Source organism: Pelodiscus sinensis, chromosome 10 (assembly GCF_049634645.1).
Source record: "Pelodiscus sinensis isolate JC-2024 chromosome 10, ASM4963464v1, whole genome shotgun sequence".
Taxonomy (NCBI): Eukaryota; Metazoa; Chordata; order Testudines; family Trionychidae; genus Pelodiscus; species Pelodiscus sinensis.
Genome location: NC_134720.1, coordinates 2,590,078 through 2,615,715, shown reverse-complemented (window position 1 = coordinate 2,615,715; position 25,638 = coordinate 2,590,078).

The window sequence follows — 25,638 nt, the reverse complement described above, 5'->3', positions numbered from 1 at the left end:
CTTGCCCAAGTACCTTGATACACATTTACTCAACTTGATCTTTTTAAAGGACTACCCCATGCCAGTTGGAGAAGGCTCATGTATCTATAACAATGGCCAGAGAAATGGTTCTTTGTCTCATGAGCGGGTATATTGCCGATGAAATCGGTGTTGACAAACACACATCAGATGGAATCATTTAGAGCAAATCAAACACATTACTGGGCTCTGAACTAATTCAGGGAAAAAGTTGTGAGCATCAGGTAGCTACCGGGGCAAATGGAGACAAACTCAGTCCAGGATTTCAACACAGATTTCTGGGGAGAAAGCAAGTCCATTAACGTGCTCAAGAACTGAGCCACCTTCAGCAGGAAGCCCTACCCTTTGTGCTAGCTTGTCATTTCCATAGCAGTGCTAATTCTAAAATCGTACAAACAAAATCTCCCACACTTAAAAAAGCCAGAATCTCGCATTTCTGGGGGCTGTTTAATGCTGTTTTCAAGAGTAAACAGGGACTGGCCACAAGAGACTAACAAATTCATTAGAAAAAAACAACTTGCTATTACAAGGTCTAATGAGTTGACATTGCTACTCGAGGTGGATTTGTCACTGTGGAAATGACAGCAGGGTAAACAATCATGGCAATATAGCAAAGACTTTATCTGTCCCTCTCTTTTCCTGGTGGAGGGCTTAATCTTTCCAATGCAGTATCCTTAGAGAAGTGTCGGTGTTATTTAGCCGTGCCATTAGTACAGACGGTTCTGTCTCAAGTCCCATGAGAGTTTCGTTTTCAGCCACCTTTGTTTTGATTTACGAATGCTATTGCTTAACTAATTCAAGGCCCACCCATGTGGTCAGACTTTTCTGCCTGCCCTGTCTTGGAAAGACCATAGACTCATGGAACGCTAGAACTGGAAGGGACCTCGAGAGGTCATCGAGTCTAGTCCCCTGCCCTCCCGGCAGGACTAAGCCCTGAGTAACCCTGGGCTAGACAACTTTGGAAGCCACAATGACACTCACAGCACATGCCGAGGGCTGCAACTTAAGTGTGGTTGCATGTACATGCAGATATATATGCAAATAGCTTCTTTCACACTGACGGGCATTAACACAAAGATTAAAGCAAGAGTATTCAACACACTGTCCCCATTTAAGTCAGTTCTGCTGATATTAATAACATGCAATATTTACCCAATTTCCACCCATCCGACAGCACTTTTAATGAGCAATGATAGACGAGAAATTTAACTACTGAAACACATCGCAACAGAAGAACATTATATCGACTACTTTTTTGTTTTGGTGCCCACTCATGTGTTGAGCCTGGCGTTAACCCAAACCGCACGGTGGGCTGCAAACAAACAGACTGTGTGTTGAGTAGACCATCCTTGACAGATGTCTATCCAACCTGCTCTTAAATATCTCCAGGGATGGAGAATCCACAACCTCTCTGGGCAATTTATACCAGTGTTTCACCACCCGGACAGATAGGAAATCCAGCCATGATGTCTATGGAAAGAAAAAAACCCACATGTGGCTTATAGGGTCCACCCGCTGCTATTTGAACAGAATGGAACCACCTCTTCAGCTGAGGACAACACACACTGCAGTATCGTGGTGCCATCTAGTGGCCGTACCACGTAGGGGCATTTCATCTGTGTCCTACAACTCCCAATCTTTCTGGGGGAAGTATGAAAGCTCCCACTGTTTCGAGGTCAACGGCTTGGGAGTCACAGCAAGTGACGGTGCTGAGAAACGTGCAGCTGAGTAGCTGGAACCTGACAGGGGATTACTGGAGCCAACCCACAAACCGGGGGTTAGAGTCCAAGAGAAACGGATCAATTTGCAAAGATTTGCAGGCTTGTGATTACATGGGAGGTCAATTAACTTGTCAAACAACCATATTCTGAAGACATCCCAGTAGGGACATGCGGATCATTTTGTCAGTGTGGCATATTTTTGGCATTTCCTGCTCGAACGGTTGTATTCTCGGCTCTGGAGAGAAAATTATGACTTGGCCTGGGGAGGGAGGGAGGATGCACGCTTTAACTTTTTTTTCTCATGCTTATGCGTTTCCCGCTTCTGCCCAGGGTATGACCATTGTACGGGTGTTTCAGAAATCTCCCTGGGTGTAGCTGAGCTTGATGGACCCTTAAGAAACACTTGTGACCTCCACTTTGGGGGAACAATTGACATTATAGAATCATAGATACTAGAACTGGAAGGGACTTTGAGCAATCATCTAGTCCAGTCCCCTGTCCTCCCGGCAGGACCAAACACCATCTAGACCATCCCTGACACGTGTCTGTCCAACCCGCTCTTAAATATCTCCAGTGATGGAGATTCTACAACCTCCCTAGGCAATTTATTCCAGTGTTTCACCATCCTGTCAGGAAGCTTTTCCTAATGTCCAACCTAAACCTCCCTTGCTGCAATTTAAGCCCATTGCTTCTTGTCCTATCATCAGAGGCCAAGGAGAACGATTTCTCCCCTCCTCCCTGTGGCACCTTTTTAGACACCTGAAAACTGCTATCCTGTCCCCTCTCCGTCTTCTCCTTTCCAAACTAAACAAGCCCAAGTCTTTCAGCCTTGCCTCATAGCTCATGTTCTCTAGACCTTTCATCATTCTTGTTGATCTTCTCTGGACCTTCTCCAATTTCTCCACAGCTTTCCTGAAATGTGATGCCCAGAACTGGACCCAAGACTCAATTGAGGCCTAATCAGTGCAGAGTAGAACGGAAGAATGACTTCTGGTGTCTTGCTCTCAACACTCCTGTGAATGCCTCCCAGAATCATATTTGCTTTTTTTTCAGCAGTGTCACACTGTTGACACGTATTTAGCTTGAAGTCCACTCTGATCTCTTGATCCCTTTTGGCAGGACTCCTTCCTAGACAGTCGCTTCCCATTCTGTACGTGTGAAACGGATTGTTCCTTCCTAAGTGGAGCCCTTTGCATTTGTCCTTATTAAACTTCATCCTGTTTACCTCAGACCATTTCTCCAGTTCGTCCAGGTCATTTTGAATGATGACACTGTCCTCCAAAGCGCTTGCAACCCCTCCCAGCTTGGTATCATCAAACTTAATAAAGGTCTAGAGAACATGACCTATGAAGCCAGGCTTCATGAACTGGGCTTGTTTAGTTTGGAAAAAAGAAGATTAAGGGGGGACATGATAGCGGTTTTCAAATATCTAAAAGGGTGTCACAAGGAGGAAGGAGAAAATTTGTTCCTCTTGGTTTCTGAGGCCAGGACAAGGAGTAATGGGCTTAAAGTGCAGCAGGGGAGGTTTAGATTGGACATTAGGAAAAAATTCCTAACTGTCAGGGTGGTCAAATATTGGAATAAATTGCCAAGGGAGGTGGTGGAATCTCCCTCTCTGGAGATATTTAAGAACAGGTTAGATAGACATCTGTCAGGGATGGTGTAGGTGGAGCTTGGTCCTGCCTTGAGGGCGGGGGGCTGGACTCGATGACCTCTTGAGGTCCCTTCCAGTCCTATTATTCTATGATTCTATGATTCTATAAGCGTACTTTCTATGCCATCATCTAAACCGTTGATGAAGATGTTAAGCAGAACCGGCCCCAAAACAGACCTATGTAGATAACAGATTATCTATATGTTGATGAGAAACTCAAGTCAAACCCTTTTTGTAGAGGTCTAGTGACATGACTATGCTGCTATGTATAACAGGTCTCCATTCAGAATAAGTTCATGAAGGATAGGTCATGGATAAGTCCATCAATGGCCGTCCATCCATGAGCGATAGATCCATCAATGGCCGTCAGAGACGCAAATTCATGCTCCGGGGGTACCTAAACTTCCAGAAGCTGGGGCTGAATGGCAGAGGCTGGATCACTCAATAATTGCCCTCTTCTGTTCATGCCCTCTGGGGCATCTGGCAGTGGCCACTGTTGGAAGACAGGCTGTTGGGCTAGATGCACCAGTGGTCCAACCCAGCATGGCCATTCTACGCAAGAAGCATAGTCATCTCTGAAGGTGTTTATGTTGGTGTTCTGATCTTATAGGGGCCAACCGTACTACGGCCACAGGCATGATGTCTAGGCAAGGCCAGATGTGGGTTGACACAGTCCTCTGTTGGCACCATAGCGAGGAGGTGAGGTTTCTCAATAGCTGCTGCTCCTTCAGCAGAAGGTGCTTTGTGGACTCTCGGTAGCCTGTAGACATCTCTAGAACGCTCTTCCTAGATCACCGGGGTTAATGGATCCCAGTCCTGTCACGCCCAGGGCTTCCCCCTGCCGGGGGCTGTGCTGGGCATTGGTTTGGCCCTCCCCTGCCTAACTCTACGCTCTGCTTCTCAAGGGCTTTCTTCCACTAGCACCCATCTCCAGGTGTGAGTGAGAATTGTGACTGGGCCCACAGGGTTGGCCGAGCCAAATGAGCTCACATCTGCTCTGCCTTGACTTTACCTTCCATCCCGGGATTTTCACCGAGGGCGCCAAAGAAAAGCCACAGAGGTAACTGTGTGGCCAGGGAGTCTCCCCCGCCCAGAAACCACAGGCCACTGCAGCAGCAAAGCTGAAAAGCAGAAGGCCACCCGAGGCTCTTCCCCAGCCTCATGTGTGCGGAACAGCCAGGAGACCCTGGGTCCCCATCAGCGGCTCTGCACATTACGGGCGAAGCTTCAACGTGGAAACGGTTCACAAAGCATAATAAAGGCCCCCCCGTGGGCATCATCTTGGGTCCCTCCCATTTTCCAACGGCCACGTCTGGCAGCGCGCGTCCCCAGAGTCGTGACGAGGAAGTCCTCGCGTTGTAGCTGGAGCAGCGTCTACTGCATGCTCCCCCCAAAAATTCTGCATAACCCCCCCCAATGGCTGAGCGGCCTTTGCACATGCCCACAGCCAGGCAGGGACAGGCAATCGCTTGGGAGCAAGGTCTGTCGACCCGCCAAGGCACCACCCACCTCCTCGCAGCTCGCGCTGGGGTGACCCCAGTGCTGGACAGGGCAGGGACAGGGAGCCGGGAGGGACAGTCTGATCACAGGCCCAGGAGGACGTGGGTTAGCAGGCCAAGGAGACACCTTGGTACTGGGTATTGCAGACACACACACACACACACACACACACCATATATATGGGAAGGCCCTGGTGCAGAACATGTGATGCTTAGATCAACCCCCTAGTGCCATCTCCAGAGGACCGGTCCCAGCAGGGGAACATCCCTGAGAGGAGACGACACACCAGTCTCAGAGGGCAAGGCCATGATCCAGTGCCCAGTCAGTACCAAATGCTATAGGCTGCCTCCATCCCCGCCCGCCCCTTCAGGTCACCCTCCACCAGCACCAAGGCCTCCTACAGGGGCGACAGTCAGTCCTGGGCCAGAGCTCTCGGGGTGCGAACGGCCCCTCCAGACATGCTGCCATCGTGACACGTCATGCGTCAGCAGGCAGGGCAGGAGGCTGGACACCAGAGGGTAACACACAGCGACTCACCACCCCGGCGCCTCCTTCTGGTCGCTTGGGGAATCAGCGCCGCCCAGCCCTGCAGCCCCCTCTTCTGGCCGGTGTCACGCCTGTGGGTATTTTTACGTCCTTCCTCCGATCACCAGGACCCATGTCCCTCCCAGACCCCGGTGCCCTCCCCTCTGGGTACTGCCCTGCTGCAGTGCCCACATGCTCTGGGGTCCTCCCCTGAGGGAGCCCCCAATCCCCTATCCCCACCTCGCCTCAGTGACCCACTGCCAGTCGCCATCTAGCCCCTTACCTCAGGGGCAAACTGTGCTCTGACATGGCCACTCACCATCGGCAAGGAGGGGGTGGGACCTGCTGCCTTCTCCTGTCCTGGCTGCTCCTCCGCAGCCCTAGTACCTCCCTGGACCCAGTTAGCTAGGCCTCAGCCTGGCCTTTATTCCGGCCTTGGCTCACCCTGCCTTTCCCCCGCACTGCTTTGTCCAAGCTAGGCAGCCAGGTCCCTCTCCCTCCAGAGATGGAGCAAGAGCGCATGCCTCTCCTCCAGGAGCCCTTTAAATAGGGCTTAGCTGAGCCCTGATTGGCTCTCCTCTCTCCTCCTTCTGATTGGCTCCCTCTCCAGGGGCTGTTTTTAACCCTTTTATGCCTGGATCAAGGTGACCGCCCTACACAGGGCAAGGCGTGACGAGGACCCTCCTCACAGCGGCCGAGGCCCCCCGGCCTTCCTGTGGGGTGGGCCAGACACGCTCAAGGGGAGGCCTTCACTGCGTTGTTGGTTGTCCTTTCACAAGGGGCCTGTGCCGAGAATGGGATCTGCATGCTTCCAACAAGGAGGTTGAGGGATGCCCCGGTAACAGGCTGCAGGCCTACCGATGGGGGGGCAGGGGGCGATTGGACAGGAGCTCAGTGTTTCAAAGGGAGCTCCCAGCCACCACATGTGGCTCTGAGGGCTGAGGGGAGGGGCACAGTCCTCAGCTCCGCCCCTTCTGCCTGAGGCCCCACCCCTTCCGGGCATGGACCCGCCCCCCTACACCTTGCCCCTGGACCGAAGGTGGCTGTCGGCCCTGCTACGTGGGGGACAAATATTAATAATGGGCCCCTGTGGCGGGCCCCTCCCGCCTACCCTCTCAAGTCCAAGGCCCTCCGGCCTGAGTCCACAACACCGTTTAGGGTTGTAGAAGGGACGCACCCCAGGTAGGGGGACCCGGGCCCACCCTACTCTACCGGGTCCCGGCCCAGGGCCCCGTGAGTGACCGGGTAACGGGTCACTCCCTCGGCGGGGCAATCCGCCCGAAACGTGCCGAGGTTCTCTGGGCGGGAGAGGCGGCTCCCGTTCCTGCCCTGGGCCACTTCCTACCTGGTTCCCTGGGGTTCCTTCCCCTGTCCTCACCCAGCTTGCTGCGACCCCCAGGCCGGCGCCTCCTCGGCAGGCAGTCCCTGGGTCGCACCCGCTCGCCTCCGCGCCCCCTCCGGCCTCTCCTGGAGTCTTGGGCAACAGCTGTGCAGGAGCTCCCTTCCCAGGTCCTTCTCCTCCGGCTGACCTCCCAGACCGAGTCCTTCCCCAGGCTTTTATAGTGGAGCTACAGCCTGGGCATGCTCGGTAGGGCTGCACGGGAGGGGCCTCTGCAGCCAGGTAACCGTGGCTGGGCCCTTCAGGTTCAGTGCGGGGCTGCCTCGCCCCGTCACAGCCCCCCTCAGGCTACCAGAGAAAATTCTCACCTGCGCCAATGGCTGAAATGGGACAAATTCTGACAGGAAGCAGGGTGCACGTTTTGGCAGCGAGGGCGATTAGCGAGTAAAGCAATTTACCGAGGGTCGCGGTGGGGTGTCTGACGCTGGCCCTTTGTCAACAAAGGCAGTTTTGTTTCTGTTGGGGAGGGAGACAGAAGCTGGGCCAGTAAAAGATATTACCTCATCCGCCTTGTTTGTCTGCTACCCTGGGACCGCCATGGACACGCAACACTGCATTGGGCTTGTCCAGTTGGGAAAGGAGAAGACGGAGAGGGGACAGGATAGCGGTTTTCCGGTGTCTAAAAAGGTGTCACAGGAAGGAGGGGGAACATTGTTCTCCTTGGTCTCTGAGGATGGGACAAGAAGCAATGGGCTTAAACTGCAGCAGGGGAGGTTTAGATTGGACACGAGGAAAAACTTCCCGCCTGTCAGGGTGGTGAAACACTGGAATAAATTGCCTGGGGGGATTGTGGATTCTCCATCACTGGAGATAGTTAAGAGCAGGTTGGACAGACGCCTGTCAGGGATGGTCTAGACGGTGCTGAGTCCTGCCGTGGGGACAGGGGACTGGACTCGATGACCTCTCGAGGGGAGGTGGTAGAACCCGGTACAGGAAACAGCATCAAACACCTGCAAAGATCTCGTGCACGCTTGTCCCAGCCTTCCTCTCCCATCCTCGTCCATCAACTTTCTTTCTTATTACATTGGAGGCCATCGCCTCTGTTCACTTGGCCGGCGCGGCCGTTCTGGGGTACTCCCCAGTTCCCAGGCTTACATGCGCCAGAGCGAAGGGAGAATATTCCGAAGGATGTTTCCCTCACGTGGCTGTCACCACTGGGCACGCGACCGAACTTAAGTCAACGGCGCAGGGGGCCTGGCCGTGCGGATCCACTTGAAAGGCTGCAGCTTTCGCTATAAACCAGGGTGGGGAACCTCAGGCTCTGGGGACAGATCCAGCCCCCAAGGCTCAGGGCTCCCCGCAGCATTGGGGAGCCCGTGCTGGTGCTCCAGCTGCCCCGCCACCCCACCAGAGGGCTGGAGCACCCAAAATCCACTCGCCCAGGCCCCTCTAGGCTCTGGTGTGGGAGGGGAATTGTGGGGAACGTCTTTCTCCTCAGTTGGGGGCCACATCCTTGAGGGTTTCTTTTTTTTTTTTTTTTTGCTTTTGCTTCTCACTTGCGTGCGGCCTCCAGCTGAGTTTTCTGTGGGTCAGTAGCCCCCGACCTAAAAAAAAGTCCCCCCCCCCGCTATAAACCAACTGTGCTGACAGAGCGATAGAGCCGAGGGGGTTTATAGCGGGAGGGGGGCTTTTTTTTCGGTTGGGGGCCACTGACCCACAGAAAAATCAGCCGGGGGCCGCACACAAGTGAGAAGCAAAAAAAAACAACAACAAAAAAAACCCCTCACGGATGTGGCCCCCAACTGAGGAGAAAGACGTTCCCCACAATTCCCCTCCCACACCAGAGCCTGGGGGAGGGAAAGTGGGCGAGTGGATTTTGTGTCCACCTCCTTCCTCTCCCCCACCATACAGCCCAATTAAAAGGTGGCACTGGACACTCAGGGAAGCTATGGTGGCACCTGAGCTGACGAGAGGGGAAGAAATGGTGCGCAATGGTCCTGGAGCCCTCAGCCAACAGGAAGTACCAGACTCTTGACGGACCTGGTCCTTGTTCCCCAGAGCAGCCAGCCACCTGGTCCCTGGCACCGCGTGTCTGGCCGAGACGCCTGCTCTGCAGGGCAGACAGCGCCCCCGCCATGGAATTGGGAGTCCCAGTCAATGAGAGAAAGGACCTTCTGGTGGGAGTTACGTGTAGTAACCACTGAGGCAAAATATGGAATACGTTTTTGGGCCGCGGACAGTCAGAGACTGTCCTCTCCCCTCCAAGACATTCCTCAAGACATCTACACGGAGCTTGGGCTTGGATTCGATGACCTCGCAAGGTCCCTTCCAGTTCTAGTGTTCTAGGATTCGCTTGCAGTGCTCTGCAGGACGCCTGAAGGCCTGCAACGTGAGCCCTTTGGAAAACCAAGCAGTGCAGGATTTGAGATTGGAAGTGTTGGGATTCCATCTAAACGGCTGGCCCAATAACCTAGCTTCAGCCAGCTTTGTTAGCACAACCCAGAAAGGGACAATACTTTCCCACTCTGACCTGGGAAGCAGAGTCTCGCGGCATTCAAATGGCTCTAAAATGAGGAGCTCACTTCTTTTCATGACAGATTACCCTGGTGACCAGGTTACACCCAGTTTTTACGTTGTTTGGAACATCCAGTCCCAGAAAGGAGCAAGGCAGAGAAATTCCACCCCAGCCAGGTACAGGTTCCATATTGGTCAAGTATCATTCAGAATCACCTGTCTTCTCTCTAGCTTGCTGTACCAGCCGCACACAACACACTATCGTATTTGGGATGCTTTAGCATGCATCTCATCCCTGACGAATTCTACAGTGTCACGGAAGTCCCAACGCAGGAGTTCCCAGTACGTTCGGCAGGAACCCAGCAAAGCATGCTGGATGTTTGGATCCTTGTGGCACACCGCTAATGTCAAAACAGCATGCTGTCCGATGGCACCTTAGGGTACGTCTAAACTACATGCCTCCGTCGACGGAGGCATGTAGATTAGACAGATCGGCAGAGGGAAATGAAGCCGCGATTAAAATAATCGCGGCTTCATTTAAATTTAAATGGCTGCCCCGCTCTGCCGATCAGCTGTTTGTCGGCAGATCGGGGCAGTCTGGACGCGCCGCGTCGACAAAGAAGCCTTTCTTGATCGGCACAGGTAAACCTGGTTTCACGAGGCATACCTGTGCCGATCAAGAAAGGCTTCTTTGTCGACGCGGCGCGTCCAGACTGCCCCGATCTGCCGACAAACAGCTGATCGGCAGAGCGGGGCAGCCATTTAAATTTAAATGAAGCCGCGATTATTTTAATCGCGGCTTCATTTCCCTCTGCCGATCTGTCTAATCTACATGCCTCTGCCGACAGAGGCATGTAGTCTAGACACAGCCTTAGAGACGAACCAATATACAAGGTCATGAGCTTTCATGAGTAAAACCCACTTCATCAGATGAATTGGAGTGGAAATGACAGAAGCCAGGGTATGTGGGGGTACGTCTACACTACAGCGCTAGTTCGAACTAACTTAGTTCGAATTAGTTAATTCGAACTAAGCTAGTTCGAACTAACGCATCTAGAACTAAAAACTAGTTCGAACTAGCGTTTTGCTAGTTCGAACTAGTAAGTCCACATTGAGTGGACTCTGAACAGGGCTTAAGGATGGCCGGAAGCAGTGCCGGCAGGGCATAAAAGGAGGATTTAGAGCATGGAGATACTGTCTCAGGCTAGCCGAGGGCTGCGCTTAAAGGGTCCCGACCCCCACCCCGGACACACAGTTCTAAGGGGTGCCCCGCTTGCAAAGAAGTTCTGGCTTGGAGTGCCCTGAGTGCCCACACTGGGCACATCACACCACTCGGCCATCAGCCCGGCTGCACTTGCCGCAGGCTGCCATCTGGGGAGAGGGAGTAATTGGGGGGCTGCAGGAGAGCTTCCACCCCCAGAAGCCCGCAGAGCCAGCCCAGTCCTCCCCATCGGGGGCTCGTACCCCATTCCTCCCTCACCTCCTTCCACTTGCCCTTCCCTAGCCCCCCTTCTTATTGATGTACAAAATAAAGATAACGTTTCTTCCAACATTGACTCTGTCTTTATTGAAAAAAACTGGGGGAGACTGGGAAAAGGAGGTGGGAGAGGGGAAGAGAAAGGCTGGGAGAGGGGAGGGCAACTAACATGATCAGGGGTTGGGAACAGGTCCCAGATGAAGAGAGGCTACAGAGACTGGGACTGTTCAGCTTAGAAAAGAGGAGACGGAGGGGGGACAGGATAGAGGTCTCTAAAAGCAGGGGTTGGGTGGAGAGGGTGCATTCAGAAAAGTTCTTCATGAGTTCCCATAAAGAAGGACTAGAGGACACCAAAGGAAAGGAATGGGTAGCAGGCTTGAAACTAGTAAGAGAAAGTTGTTCTTCTTCCCAAAGCAAATAGTTAACCTGTGGAACTCCTTGCTGCAGGAGGCTGTGAAGGCTAGAACTAGAACAGAGTTTAAAGGGAAGTGAGATCAAGTGATGGAGGTTGGGTCCATGGAGTCCTATTAGCCAGAGGGTAGGAGTGGTGTCCCTGCCCAAAGTTTGTGGAAGGCTGGAGAGGGATGGCACGAGACAAATGGCTTGGTCATTGTCTTCGGTCCATCCCCTCCAGGGTCCCTAGGGTTGGCCGCTGTTGGCAGAGAGGCTACTGGGCTAGATGGACCTTTGGTCTGACCCAGGACGGCCATTGTAAGCTCAGGGCTCAGGGTCGGGGGTCTCAGTGGACCCCCTTGATTTTCATGCACACCTGCTCCTGGGTGGCCAGGCTGGCAGCTCTCCTGCCCTAGACGGCCACTTTCCTGTGCCTAGTGCGGAGATCGTGGACGAGGTCCACGATGTCCGCACTAGCCCAGGAAGGTGCCCGCCTCTTGCGGTCCAGGGCAAGCTCCCGGGAGCCGCCAGCCTGGTCCCGGCAAGAGGGGGTGGGCTGGGAGGCATCGGGTGGGTGGCTCTGTGCCGTGCCAGGTGCAGGGTCTGCTAGCTGGGTGCTGGCAGGCTTGCACCTGGCACGGGCACCGTAGCCAGCCCGTGCCCCTTTAAGGGGTCCGGGGCCGGGAGGGGGGCATAGAGTTTCCCTGGTGTTGGCCAGAGTGGCCACCAGGGAAACCTGGGGAGGGCTAGCCTCCCACTAGTTCGAACTAAAGGGCTACACAGCCCTTAGTTCGAACTAGCTAGTTCGAACTAGGCGTTAGTCCTCGTAAAATGAGGTTTTCCTAGTTCGAACTAAGCGCTCCGCTAGTTCGATTCAAATTCGAACTAGCGGAGCGCTAGTGTAGCGCATAGGAAAGTTAGTTCGAACTAACGTCCGTTAGTTCGAACTAACTTTCTAGTGTAGACATACCCTGGAATAGCAAAAGCAGTTGTCTGTCAATTGTAGGACCAGTGTTAATGTACGTAATTAAGTCAGACTACAAAACCTTCTAAGGGCATGCTAGCTAACTGTACAGAAGGTGATTTATAAGCATTTCTCTAGGAGAAAGGATAACACTGCTGGCAAACTAAGACTGAACCACTCTAATCCAGAACTCTCTAGTCCAAAAACATCCAGCATCCGGCATGGTTTGAGTTAGCCGGATGTCTACTTTCCATGGGTGTGACCAAGTTTCTCGCAGTCTCAGAAAGTTTGTTTACAGCCACCAGCCCTGGCTTTCTGTGCTATCAGTTGGCTCTAATTTACTCCTCAAGGCCCTCTACCAGCCCAGCAAGCAGTGGAAGTGTTAGTCATGCGGCTAGTCAATATGGACCTCTTGTGGTCCAGAAAATTCTCTGGTTCAGGTCCCAAGGGTGCCAGAGTAGAGAAGTCCAACTTGTGGTAGATGTGCAAGCATCACGACACCTGGATGTTTGAACTCGGACCCCTATGCTGTGTTGATCCCATTGGCTCCACATGGTAGATTTAGGAGGGTCTGTACTAGCCCAGAACATCCCCCCAATTATTCTGCAGAGGAGCAGGGCACTGTGAAAGGACACTGTGAGTCGGAGGGCTCTTGTGTCCTACCCCAAGCCACGGCCACCTCCCTACGCTGGCTCAGGCCGCCCAGAATTAGCATGCGGGTGACCCCAACACTCTTCTATTATTCATTCTCCCGGGCTGGTCTCCCTGATGGGGTTAGGAAGGTCAGCATGGTGCTTATATGCTGAACCGGAGGATGCCATAGGCTGGAAATTGAGCTTGTCACACCAGAGTGATTCTCATTGATGGCGTTTGATTTGTTATTAATATTCATTTCATTTTTGATGGAGGTGCCACGATTCCGGGCCACCCGTTAAATGTTTCAGAGGTGCCAAAGGTTTCTCGGCAGCCGAGGAACATAAACCCACTTCTGGGGGGGGGGGGGGGGGAGAGGGACGGTCCTAGCAATCCCTCCCCAAATTTCCCTGCACTGTGCGGCCTGGAGCCCAGCAAGTCACCGGAAAGAGAGGCCTAGAAGTGCCCAAAAGAGCGGAAGGTAAGGAGATGGAAGCGGAGCTAGGGCCATAGAATCACAAAACACAGAACTGGAAGGGACCTCCACAGGTCACCAAGTCCAGTCCGCTGCCCTCACGGCAGGACCCAGCACCGTCTAGATCATCCGTAACAGGCGTCTGTCCAACCTGCTCTGAAATATCTCCAACGATGGAGACTCCACAACCTCCCCAGGCAACTTATTCCAGTGTTTCACCACTCAGACAGGTAGGAAGTTTCCCAACTGTCCAATCTAAACCTCCCTTGCTGCAGTGTAAGCCCCTTGCTTCTTGTCCTATCCTCAGAGGCCAAGGAGAACCATTTTTCTCCACCCTCTCTGTGACACCTTGAAAACTGTGATGTCCCTCCTCCATCTTCTTTTTTGTAAACTAAACAAGCCCAGTTCTTTCACTCCTCCCTCATCGCTCATGTTCTCTAGACCTTTCATCATTCTTGTTGCTCTTCTCTGGACCTTCTCCAAATTCTCCCCATCTTTCTTGAATCTTTTGTCATAGCTCTTGGGTAAATAAAGAAAAGTTGTTTACTTGTTCCCATAACACAAGAGCTAAGGGGTCACCACATGAAATGAATAGGCAGCAGGTTAAAACAAACCAAAGGAAGGTTTTCTTCACACGGCGCACAGTCAACCTGTGGAACTCCTTGCCAGAGGACATTGTGAAGCTAGGGACTTTAAAAGGGTTCAAAAAAGAGCTAGATAAATTTGTGAAGGACAGGTCCATCAATGGCTATTAGCCAGGAGGAGTAGGGATGGTGTCTTTAGCCTCTGTCTACCAGAAGCTGGGGATTGGGCAACAATTTCTATACCCTCAGGCCAAAAAGTTTGCCCGATCCTGCTTTAGAAGGCGGCTGCAGAGCGGTGCCAACTGAAAATCACCTCACATTTACTTCTCATCAAACTTTCACTTCAGCTCCTTGTGGGTTACTTATGCTAGTGTTACTTAGGCATTTTGTATTTCAGCTGTACACGGGGAAAACCTATCCTGCTGCAGACACAAGGATTCGGGACGTATTGTCAGCTCACGGACTTTTTGAGGGTGCAGTAGGCGGCTTTCCACGTGAGCCTGGAGGTGCCTGTTCATTTTGTCGTTGGCTCAAGTAAGCGTCTGGCTCCTCCCCATGAAGCAAGCGGCACATGTTTTATTTGGTGGGGCTTTCAACCTTGTGGCACTTGAAAGAGCTGTTACCTAGACAGCCGGGGGGAAAGAAACGGGGTTTGAAAAGGAGCAAGATGGAGTCTGAAGGGGATTGGCGACCAGCCAGACCTAAAGTGCGTCTCATTGTGCCTGCGTTAGTCCTCTGGGTCTCTTTTCATGGGTCTCGGTCTCCACAGTGTGTTCAGCCGCCGAAAGGAGAGGCGGGGGGAAGTAGCTTGGAGTTGAGCGGCACCCCAAGGGTGTGTGTCACCCCCCCATGCGGAGAAGAGAGCTACGGTTTACAGAGTGGGGGTAAAGGGTTACCTCAGGGGCTTGCAAGCAATGGGTTAATGACTCCATACTGGGTCGCGGGATGTCGGGTGCTGTGGCAGCGGGAGGGGGCGGGGCCTAAGCCAGGTTTCCTGTCTGTCTTGGCACCGCACACTGTCCTGCGCCCCAGAAGTGGCCGGCAGCAGCCCCGGCTCCTGGGGGTGGGGAGAGCACACAGGGTACTAGCTGGGAACCCGCTTCCGGGGGCAACATGGTCTGCAGGGCCAGGCGAGGCAGAGCCCCCCCGCTGACCGGGAGCCACTGAGGTAACCCCCCCCCCGCCTCAGCCCTGCCCCCTCCAAAGCCGGTGCCCCCTCCTGGACCCTCTGCCCCACCCCGGACCCACACTCCAATCCCATGATGTTAGGTTGTACCAGCAAAAATTTTCTTCAACGGGGTCCTGAGCAAATGTGAAAACCCCGCCGGGCTGACTGCTTGCTGGGTGATGCTCACTGGGGAAGCGGCTAACCGGCTGGAGCAGCCCCCTACCTGACGTGGACAGGGGGGCTGCCCCGCCTGGTCAGGCTCACCGTGCCACAAGCAGGAGGGGGCACTAGAGCGCCCGTCCACCCAGCCGCAGGATCTCGGTTGACCGGTTAAACTTCAGGTTTGCCTGGTTAATTTTTTCAATGGGATTTTACACCCTTTCAAGGAGCCGAGCTTTTGCTGGGTTACAATAGGCCGTATGAGCCAGAAAGCTCCACAGCAGCCACTCTTGGGTTCTTGGAACCCAGGAGGGGCAGGCACGGTGGGCCGCGGCCTGTCCACTTAGCATCCACGCCCACCCAGATCGGAGCAGGGCTGTGGGGCTGCCACTGGCCCGGGGTGTCCCTGGGGCAGCAGAATCCAGGAGGGAGCCCTGTAGCTTAGGGCACCAGGGCTGGGAAGAGGCCCTGGAGAAGTGGAGCTAGCATAGTCTGTGGCCTCGCCCCTGAAAGTCAGGCCCACCCGAATTTCCCCTCGTCGCGCAGCTGCTGCTGGGTTGTCCCTCCCCCTTCATTCTTGCTGCGCCATCTGTTGGATCTGCCAGGAGAGGCTGGATTGATGTGAGCAGGACTGCAAGCTGCTGCCTGAGCAGGGCTGGCGGGTGTCCTAGGCAAGGGGAGGCATTGCCTTGCCAAACCACCGGTCTGGCTCCGCCCACCCTCCGCCCCCAGAATGTAGGCGTGCTAGGGGCGGAGTGTTGCTGTCCTGGAGTGCCCGCCCTCCCTGTGCTCCACATGCTGCACACCCTCCCTGTGGTGCTGGGGGGAGGGGCTTGGCTCTCATAAGGGGCGGGTCCTGAGCAGAAGGGAGGGGGTTGGGGGGCAGAGCTGGGGGCTGCCTCCCCCAACCTCACCTTCCCCCACCACCCATGTTTTCTAGGATGAAATTGTGGAATTATTGGTACTGACAGCTGTTAGCACATCAAAGGAGGCCTGTCCAATGTCTATATGCCAATCAATACTACGGCCTCAGTAGTGATCCAGAACTAGTTACTCCAGCTCAAGAACGATATTGCAGTACTGCCAGGGGCTCAGAGATGAGCAATGAGACTGCTCGAAGGGCTAGATATACTCCTGTGAGGAGAGACTGAAAAGTCTGGGCTTGTTATCTGAGAAAGGGGCAAAGGAGACATGATCTCCAAATCACGAACAACCTACGAAAGCTCTATCAGGAGTCCTCCTTATCTCAACACAAAGAACAAGGGGCAATCAATGAAAGGAACAAGTGGAAAATTAAAATATGATACAAAGAAATCTTTTCTTTTCTTTTCTTTTCTTTTCACACAAGGTGAGATTAGACTGTGGAACTCATTGCTACAGGAAGTTGCAGAGGCCAAGAACTGATCATGATTTTTAAAGAGGATTGGATATTTATATCCAATATATCAAGAATATTTGGAAGGATCCTAGTTAGTGACAATAACATTTTGGAAGGACTCTTAAACCTCTTGCTTTGGGGCATAAGCAAATCTCTAACAGCATGTCTGCACTCCAGCGTTATTTCAAAGTAACGAAGTGCCCGTCTACACAGCAAGCCCTTATTTCAAAATAATTCTTACTCTGATTTCTGTAGTCCTCATTTCACGAGGAGTAAGGGAAGTCGAAGGAAGAGCGTTCTTCCTTCGACTTCCTGCTGCGTGGACAGCGCCAAAAGCCGAATTCAGCTATTTCGACTTCAGCGGCGCAATTGACGTGGCTGAAATCACGTTGCTGAATTTGACTTTTGCTCTGCAGTGTAGACATGCCCTGACTGTAAGAAATCAGGATGGGACTCAGTCGGACTGGTAATTATCTCATTATAGGGTTATTATGCCCTTCTCTGAATCATCTAGGGCACGTCTAGACTACGTTTTTCTTTCCGAAAGGAGATATGCAAATTCGGCACTAATTTGCATATCTTCTTCCGATCGCATTTTCGAAAGTGGGTCTTTCAAAAGTGAAAGTAGTCTCGACACTTTTTTTTCAGAAAAAAACCTTTTTGGAAAAAAAAATGCTCTTTCTTAAAAAAAGGAGGTTTACTCGGTTTTTCGAAAAAGAGGTTTTTCCCCCCCCAAAAAACCGTGTCCAGACTACTTTCATTTTCAAAAGACCTGCGTTCAAAAATGTGATCAGAAGAAGATATGCAAATTAGCGCCGAATTTGCATATCTTCTTTCGAAAAAAACCCACACGTAGTCTAGACGTGCCCCTAGTGACTTTGGAGACAGGAGTGTGACATAAATGGATGGCTGGTTTAACGTAGTCTGGTCTGGAGATATTTGCAAGGTGCTATCTGGAGATGCAGCCAGACAGCCACATGGCACAACTCCCCAGAACCGGCCTCTATAACCGTTCAGCTGGGCAGGCCTACAATCTTGATTTACATACGACTATTTGGACACACCTGGTTTTGGTCTGCAGACTGGTAATCACCTCCCGGGCAGAAGCATGCAAACCATGCTCAGAAGGAGAGGAAAGATGACCTGCCGGGAGGTTCTTCAAGGGGATGGCTCGGAGGAAGTCACATAACACACAGTCCTTCCCCAGAGTGTCAGAGTTTTTTGGTTTAACAGGGGAAACTGAGGCTGGGCTTCGTTTTTATAGGCAAAGGTGGGAGGGGCAGGAGAACACAGGGAGGGATGCACATGTGGCCACGAAGGGCCTTTCAGTAGGGTTAGGGCTAGGCCTTTCCTTCAGAGTTTGCACGCATCATCTACAGGGGAGATCCAAGAATAGGGGTGGGCAGGAATTTTTGCAGGGGGGCCACATCACCAATTTTGGTAGTGGCTGCAGGCAAAGGGGCGGGGCCTAAGGTAGAAGGGGTGGGGCCTGAGGTGGAAAGGGCAGGTCTCCCTAGGAGCCGCATACCTGGGGGGAGGAGACTTTGCACCAATCAGAGTCTGGGGGCGGGGGAGTGCGCACAATCTCTCACCTTGCATAGCCCGCATCCCTTTGCAGATTCACCCCCGAGAGTCACTATTTCTTCTCTCTCTCCGACATGTGCACGCACATTTGAATGCAAGCTTTTTTGCTGGCATTAAGTTCCTGTGGTTTATCAGGCTGCGGCAGTTAAAAGAACTCTGTGCAGCAGAACAGAAAATAAGATGTCACGGCAAACTAACCCGCTTTGCTTTCACAACATACTAAAAAGCTCTCTGGTTAGCAGGGATGGACTAGTGGGGAAAGAACTCACCAGCCCTCTTGGGGTACTAGATGGATGGGGGGCAACGAGGCAGGTACAGGTGTGCTGGTAGGGAAGGTGGGTATTAATACCATCTCACCTAAGACAGCTGTGGTTTTTACAGCGAAAGACTGTATTTTACTCACCGGAACAGCTTATTTTCTGTTCCATCGCACAACATTATTTTAACTAGGGATCAACTTTGGAGAACACTCCGGCTTCGCCGTCAGCAAAGCCCCGAGAACTCTGATTTCATGTGTCGCTTCATTTTCTTTTTCTGCCACGTTTAGTACGACTGAGTGACCAATTCAATAAAAAATGGAAAACTCGTGTGGATTGTGTAATGAGACAGAGCCGGGGACTGACGCCTCCCTATTATGCTTGCAATATTCTTTGCAAACGAGAGATCGGAACCAGAGATCTGCTGAAGGAGATGGGCCGCTGATATTTCATTTCAATTCAGGTAGTGCTCTGAATAGGAACAGTCATTGACGTATATCTGCTGAGCTAGCCACAAGGGGTACATTCCTGGGAACCACCCTACCAGCTACACATTCCCTTTGAATAGCAAGCGGATCATAGGGTGGCGTCCTCGGTAGTCCTATCGGGAATAGACAACTGGGACCTGAGGCAGTGCATTATTGGAGGCAGGGACTGGTATTTTTGTTTGTACAGTGCCTAGCACACTGACGTGTTTGTGGACTTCAGGAGCTAGTAATGATCATCCTGGGATTCTCTCAAGCTGTCACGCTGCTACCTTTCAAAGAGGAAACAGATCTTGGATCATTTCAAGTCACCCTCGTCTGAATGCAACCGATTGCTTCCAAACTGCTGCTGCTAACGCCAAGGTCGCGGGTTCGAGCCCTGTATGGGCCATGGATTTGATGACCTCCTGTGGCCTCTTCCGATTCTATGATAAAATTCTTAGAACTGAGGTGGGGGACCTCCGCCCCAGGGGCCGGCTTGCCTGGATCCAGCCCCCCAAAGCTCAGCCCCCCACCAGCAATGGGGAGCCCACACTGGGAGGTGGGGAGTGTTTTTCTCCTTCTCAGTCCGGGACCACGTCAGTGAAGGGTTTTTTGTTTGTTTGTTTTGTTTCTCACTTGTGTGCGGCCCCCGACTGCTTTTTCAGTGACCCCTGAGCCAAAAAAGGTCCCCCAAACCTGTCTTGGAGAAAAATGATGGATTAGATTTACCTAGTACATATTTCCCTACATTGGACTCGATGCGTGCGTGTTTGTGTATGTACACACAGGAAGTCGTGTGTATGTACACACAGGAACTTGGTTGTGAGGCAGCAACACAATTTATGAATATCACCACAATGGTACAGCACAGAGTGTTCCCTGCAGCTTCAGTTCTGGCCCCATCCTCCATCGTCTTCTGTACGGCTTCCTTCTCCAAATGATTTCTCCCAGCGCTTGTCGCTGTGGCTGTTGGGTACAGGAGACAGTTGTGTCTGGCCGGGGGCTGGTTGCAGAAAGAGGGTGACAGAAGGCTGGCATGCCAGGGAAGATCCCAGCGCTCAGCTTGCTAGGCATGATCTGTGATGTCTGGTAGGTGTGGACCCAGCAAGGATGGGGCGGCCATAGTAGGGTTTGGCAGCTTACCATTCATTTCCTTTTTGTGAGGTGTATTGTGTGAGGTGTGTTGTGTGTTGATCCAGCAGCAGCTGTGAATGGATTGTCCTCCACCGAGGATAAAATCCGACCGGGAAGGCTTTGTCCGAAGCGACCAAGTTCACGAGCACAGCACGTAACGTTACAAAGAACGATCTTAAAAATCGGACTGACTCGGGCCCTCACATCCAGCGTTACAGAAGCCTCAAAGTCAACCCGTTGCTCCAGGCATACGACTTCCGTGTCGACATGGCCGATCTCGGAAAACCCATGGAAAGTAGGGCCATCATGCTCAAATGGTACACCCAGCCCAATTTCAAAGGCTTCCTACACACATCTGTGAAGAGAAGGTGAACGAAATTGACATAGAACATTCGAAGAGCATCAAACCCAAGACTGTATGAAATCTGACAGCCACAGGCCACTTAGCCCTGGTCTACACTAGGGCTTTATTTCGAAATAACTCCCCTCAGATCCCAGCCTACGGGCCATGTTTGCTGCTGCAAAAACTGTGAGCCTGAGGGGAGGGGGGGCAGGCTGATGGGGAGGGGGCGCTTCACCTGCTGCCTGTCCTGCAAAACAGGTAGCTGCTCTTGGCTGGCGACAGGCCAGTGGGAGCTACTGAGGGCGGGAGCAGAGTGAAATGCCGCTCGCCTCCTTCCTGGGCTCTCAGCCTTGCAGCCAGCTTTCCTGAGTGCTAGGCAGGGGTGTAACAGGCTCAGTCCCGTCCGTGAGCGCCCCTTAGTGGCTAAAAGTGGTCTCAATAATGACCTCGCCTGCTCAGAGGTGAGGCACAGTCCGATTGGTGGTCGAGGGGCAGAGTTCCCCCTTGCCCGGGGTTCCTGCCACAGGAGAGCCTTCTGCCAAAGGATCTAGCCTGGCTTAGTTCAAAAGGCCCAGCTCCCACTCGGAGCTGGCCCGGGTGCTGATGCTCCCAGTCAGCCCAGAGGTCTGGCCGGGTTGAGCTACAGGATGGAACTGCCTGGCCTTGACATATAGCAGCTTGCCGTACCCTGATTGGCTGCAGAGCAGGCTGCCCTTCTGCCCTGCTTGGAGGACCTCTCCACTGTTCCTGCTGCTGGCCAGGGTACTGAAAAGCCTCCAGCAGGAAGGTCGGGCTTTCTCCACCACATCACAGAGGGGGGGGGGGGGGGGAGCCGGCTGAGGCTCTGACGGGCCAGATCTGGCAGAGGGTGGGCTGGATCCGGCCTCCCAATCATATTTTGCCCAGCCCTGATATAAGGTATCACCAGTCTACCAACACATCATCTTCAGCCACTTCCTGAACCCGCTCTTCTTATCTGAGACAGAGATACTAAAACCCAAAGGCTACGTCTAGATTGCATCCCTTTTTCGTAAAAGGGATGCAAATTAGAGGTATCGCAATTGCTAATGAAGCGGGGATTTAAATCCCCCCGCTTAATTAGCATAAAAATGGCTGCTGCTTTTTTTCGGCACAGAGCTTTGCCGGAAAAAAGCGCCAGTCTAGAGGCGGATCTTTTGGAAAATAAAGCCTTTTCTGAAAGATCCCTTATCCCTCTCAAAATAAGGGATAAAGAATCTTTCGGAAAAGGCTTTATTTTCTGAAAGATCTGCTTCTAGACTGGCACTTTTTTCCGGCAAAGCTCCATGCCGAAAAAAAGCAGCAGCCATTTTTATGCTAATGAAGTGGGGGAGATTTAAATCCCCGCTTCATTAGCAATTGCGATACCTCTAATTTGCATCCCTTTTACGAAAAAGGGATGCAATCTAGATGTAGCCTTTGGGTTTTAGTATCTCTGTCTCAGATAAGAACAGTGAGTTCAGGAAGTGTAGCCAAACTGTCACTGAACCGAGTCTGAGCTCTGGTCTACTAAGGAGTTATTTTGACATAATTCTCCTTATTTCAAAATAACAAGTGGAACATCCACACTACTATGCCCATTATTTCGAAATATCGGGCTGGTTATTTCAAAATCTGTACGGCTTTCCATGAGGAATAACGCTTATTTTGAAACAGCGGCAGTGTGGATGCGCCAGTGCTGCTATTTCAAAATAACGACTCCCCAGAGTCATTCAAACATATTAGTTCCCCTGTACTTCTTGGGGCTCTACATTGAGGTAACACATCCTCATTAATGGAGCCTGCCTCGGACTAATTTGGAGGCTTCCTCATAGTGAGGACACACTATTTGATTTTGTTAAATCGGGATTTATTAAATTGATTTAACTAATTTCGAAATAGTTTCCTAGTGTAGACATTCCGCCAGTCTTATAACATAAGAGCAGCCAGAGCAGGGGGGCCAAAGGCCATTTTCCCCCACTTGGCAGAAAATCTAGTTTGGGTTCTTTCTAGAGATTTCTAGACACTTCCCTGAGGCCTGCACAGTTGGATTTGTGATAATGAAGGCACCTGGCTTTCCAAGCAGAGGAATAGGATAATTGGCTCCTATAAAAGCTGTATAACCCTCTAAAATAGGTTGAAGCAACTCCATGGCTATTTCGAAGAGAAGGCGAGATTGCCCAGAGGAGGAAAATGTCAATGTCATGTTAATTATGGTTTGGTTTCGACGATTCTAACAATCAGAGCTTTCCAGAAACTTGGCAGCACATTTGATGAAGACATATAACTACAGGCAAAAGCTGAGCAATTCACGTCAAACAACCATTTTAGACAGGCGATTGGAAACGCATCTTCTGACGACTGTCAACCCCGCCTTGAGTTTCATATCAACGCCATCGTTTTTCCACCGAAGCAGCGTAGAGGCATTGGGAACTGCCCCGGCTTCCCAGGTAGGCATTCTCGTGGGCAGACACTACACAAAAGCACAAGAACATGAGAACAGCCACACTGGGTCAGACCAAAGGTCCATCGAACCCAGGAACGTGCCCAGTGGCCAACGCCAGGTGCCCCAGAAGGAATGGACAGAACAGGGAATCATCAAGTGATTCCTCTCCTGTCGTCCCTTTCCAGTGTCAGACAAACAGAGGTTAGGGACACCGTTCCTACCCATCCTGGCTAAGAGCCATTGTTCTGTTATGCAGAAACATTTGGGAACTCCATGACCCATTAATAAAGAGGATCTCTTTGAAACACCGGGGGCCAAGAGTGATTGACAACCATCACCAACCTGAGGACCTGAAGCAACCTTTAGCTTCTACGCCTGTCCCCACCGAAGTGTACAGCAAAACTCCAACGCTCTTCAGTCATTTAATATAGAGGCTCATAATTCTTGGAGCTCATGTAGGGGTAGGAGCCAGTAACCTAATTCATATGGCGTAGTGTCGGACTCCCTGTGAAGTGTCATTGAGGTCTGGGTGAATACTTGGGATATAAGATACTTAGATATAAGTCTCAGAGGGGTAGCTTTGTTAGTCTGTAACTTAAAAAAAAAAGAGTAGTCCTGTGGCACCTTAACTCTGGTCTACACTTGGGCTTTATTTTGAAATACCCCCCCTTAGGTCAAATTTATAAATGGAGCATCCACACTACCAAGTCCGTTATTTTGAAATAACGGGCTGAATATTTCAAAATCTGTACTCCTGCCTCTCTCGAGGAATAACACTAATTTTGAAATAGTTATTTCGAAATAACGGTAGTATGGACGATCGGGTGCTGCTATTTCGAGATAACCATTCCTCAGAGTAATTCAAATGAATTACTCCCCAGTGCCTTCCTGGGGCTCTACGTTGAGGTCGTGCATCCACATGTATGGAGCCTGCCTCAGACTCATTTTGAGGATTCCCCATAGCATGAACACGCTAGTTTGATTTTGTTAAATTGGGAGTTACCAAATCAGTTTTAGTTATTTCAAAATCGTTTCCCAGTCTAGATATGCCCCTAAAGACTAACAAAAGTATATATAGTATCATGAGCTTTGGTGGGCAAACCCCACTTCTTCAGCTGAGTGGGAGTGGGAAAAAACAGATTTTTTTCTCTCTCTCCCCTTTCTTTTTTCTGTTATAAATTCTGGATCCCATTTTTTCTCCCGCTCCAGCACATCTGAAAAAGTAGGTTTTGCCTACCGAAGCTCATGATACTACACATATTTTTGTTAGTCTCTAACGTGCCCCAGGACTACTCATTGTTTCTGTACATAAGTATCAGAATCTGGCCCTTGGATTGAATTTAACCACACAATTGATAAATAAATAAAATATAGACAACTGAAACTGTAAATAAAGCATCTTTCCAATGCAATTTCCACCAGAGCTACCAGACAAGGTTCCCCTCCTTCGTGTAGGCAAAATACAGGCAATTGTTTATTTTGAATGCGGCATGTCTACAACCAAGGAGACACAACATTGTCTGATTGCTGAAGTGTCGAGACGCACACCTGAGCAACAACGGCGTGCTACGAGACATTTTCACAGACACTCTGCACTTTGGAGAGGCCAAATGATCCTATTACAGACTTATCAAAGCAGCTGGGATTAGCGGAGATAAAACAACTTTCAGCACGGGGCTCTCTCGTTCTGTGCGCCTTTGTTTGTCTAAATAGCTGTTTTGGTGAGTGCAGAGAAATAATAGGAGGTAATTATTGCCTCCATGTAATGTTCCATGTTTGGTTTTGTAATCCGCCCGTTCAGTTTATTTTCATTTTGCGCAAAAAAGCTCCCCCTGGAATATGCTAATCTCCTTCTAGCTTTCTAGAGCTCGCCTCCTTCCTTTTGAAGGGTTCACGGTTTAAAATACACCCGATTCTGATACAAGGTCAGAGCAGCCGGCATCGACTGCACTGACTCGGGGCTGCAATTATAAAGGCAGATTTCCCTGTTTAACACAAACAGTAATTGGAATCCAAAGGCAAGGTAGAATCAGGGCAGGAGGCGCTTGCTTCTACTCCCGCTGTATTCCATTTTGCCTTCATTGATGCAGAACCAGGTGGATTTCCAGAGGTGTTTAGACGCCTTCCGATGCAAAGTGTCACCTAGCGAGAGATCCAGAGGTGACCAGGGGTCATATTTTTTAATCCCGTCAGTAGGATTTTTTTGGACTTACATCCCCAAATCATTTTTGGAAAGGAGAGCCAAGCTCCTAGATCAGGTAGGCTTTATGGAGCCAAACTCAGCCATACCTAAATACCTTTCAAAATCAGGGCTCAGGTGCTCAGTCTGGTGCTATTGGACTCCGGTGGGTTTTTGATCAGCACATAAGGGCAGGAAATAGGAGTGCAGGGGTGGGGGGTAGGTTTTGTGCCCGGTGTCCCGGCTGGACCTGAGGGCTCTGTGCTGGGGGTCCTGGCAGGCTGCTTGCCCCACATGTGGGACTCCTGGCCATCGACCCCACTGCTGGCTTCGGGGCTCCACTGCCTGTCCAGCATTTCTCTTGGTTGCTGGTACCAGAGGCTTCGCCCTGGGTCCTGCTCAGCTGCCAGCCCCAGCTTTAAGAAGGGATGAGGGGCACAGACAGGTCTGGGAGGGGGATATAGCCCCTACTCCAAGAATTGTTCCAGCACCACTGAGTCAGCATCTAGGGCCCTTAAGTTCCTGCAGAACCTTCTGTGCTCTTTCTAGTCGGATTTCTGTGGGCTCTTCCCTGGGTTCTAAGGCTGGTCTTTACACCATAGTGAAGGGTTCCATCATGCTTTGCTCTTAAAGGGGCCCTGGTAGCACTTGACAGAATGCCAGGGTTATATTTGCCTTGCTCCTTTAACTATTGGGACTCAGCTAAAGGGGACCTCTCTGGGGAGCGAG